The sequence below is a fragment of the Aplysia californica genome, unplaced genomic scaffold (genome assembly GCF_000002075.1).
Source record: "Aplysia californica isolate F4 #8 unplaced genomic scaffold, AplCal3.0 scaffold00062, whole genome shotgun sequence".
NCBI lineage: Eukaryota > Metazoa > Mollusca > Gastropoda > Aplysiida > Aplysiidae > Aplysia > Aplysia californica.
The window spans coordinates 265,585-267,029 of NW_004797332.1; the positions used below are offsets into that span (position 1 = coordinate 265,585).

General features: G+C 45.7%; 1 protein-coding gene across 2 annotated transcripts in view; it reads right to left on the minus strand.

Annotated features, from left to right (window-relative positions):
* LOC101856874 (protein SGT1 homolog) overlaps positions 1-1,445 on the minus strand; it is a 22,222-nt gene that overhangs the window by 18,202 nt on the left and 2,575 nt on the right. The window contains exon 2 of one of the 2 annotated variants that reach the window (XM_035968481.1): positions 659-802. The exons of the other annotated variant lie outside the window; for it this stretch is intronic. The gene's annotated coding sequence lies outside the window, so the exon portion shown is untranslated. The remainder of the gene's footprint in view (positions 1-658; positions 803-1,445) is intronic. 2 annotated transcript variants of the gene reach the window in all.

Consider the following 1,445-nt stretch of genomic DNA (forward strand, 5'->3'; position numbering starts at 1 on the left):
CCCCCTTATTGTAGAACCATATTGTTAATATCAAATTAGCCTAATAAATATTACAAACGCATTTTTGCACCCTCTGTCTGCCCGCTTCCATCACGTTCGCACGTGAGCGACTGTCGGCATCAATCTATAAAAATGTGTGCGTGGGAATCACAGAATTCTGTGGTGGGAATACAGAAGCCAGAAGCCAGTAGCCTATGTGTCCACTCATCCACCACTTCGTGAGCCTTCGTTCACCATCAGCCTAACCTACGTACAGATGATCGGTCGAAGGTCGGAGCTGGCAAGGAGGGCACCGCGAGACCGAACTGCCTAAATCCACTCCCCCCCCCCCCCCCCCCCCCCCCCCCTCAAGGACCACATTATTATGTAGGCCAACTGTACTGACTGAATTGATTCAATCGTCGCCACTGCCTTTGATTGTCACCATTTTTTTTTTTTTTAATTTCTTTAAACAAAATACAAGGGCACAGCAAAAATTGTCGCGGTTGACCTTTTGATTCTAAGGAAGGGCATGGCAAATTGCAAAGGCACCAAGGCAAATTGCAGAGGTCTATTTCAAGCCCTAGACTCTGCATGCGACAACTTCTGAGCAGTTGTTTTTACTAGACGTATTCAAAAGTGTCAGATATGATGTGTGACCAAGAAAAATTTAACAAACCTGTTTGATAATGAAAGATCTGATCAAATTGTAGGCTACCGAGCTTGACTCCCAAGTGGGGGGGGGGGGGAATTTTTGTTAGGAATCTTTGTCTTTCTGCTGGGATGTTGGGGAGGAATCTACTGTAGACAGCGACCACTAGATCTAGGAAATAAATGGAGGGTTAGGGTTACGGCACGGTTAGGGTTAAGGTCAGTGGCGGTGGGTGGTTTTATATGTGGAGAAATCAGGGTAGTTAGAGTTCAACGGTGTTTATTTTTCTCGAATAAACTCGAAAACGCTAGGAAACACTAGGAAACACTAGGAAACACTAGGAAACACTAGGAAACACTAGGAAACACTAGGAATCACTAGGAAACACTAGAAACACTAGGAATCACTCTAAATCCCTTTGACACCTTACCCCCGGACGCTTACCAAAGCCTTGATTTTCGTGTCATGGCCGTGACGAAATTGTCTTTGCCACCCAGAGCCAGAGTGTATACAGACCCGGTAACAGGGAACAAACTCTTTTGTGATTTCGGAAAGTTTCAGCGCCCAGACCCGGTAGTATGTGAGTGTGTGTGTGTGTGTGTGTGTGTGTGTGTATGTGTGTGTGTGTGTGTATGTGTGTGTGTGTGTGTGTGTGTGTGTGAGAGAGAGAGAGAGAGATGCTAGCAAAATGTATGACATGCCCCAGTTGGCAGGAGGGAACTAAGAGAAAGATTAGAGTGGGAAATAGGTGGTGAGAAAGAAAGACAGAGACAAACAAAGAAAAAGAGAGAAGGGACAGTCTGAGCTCAGCCAC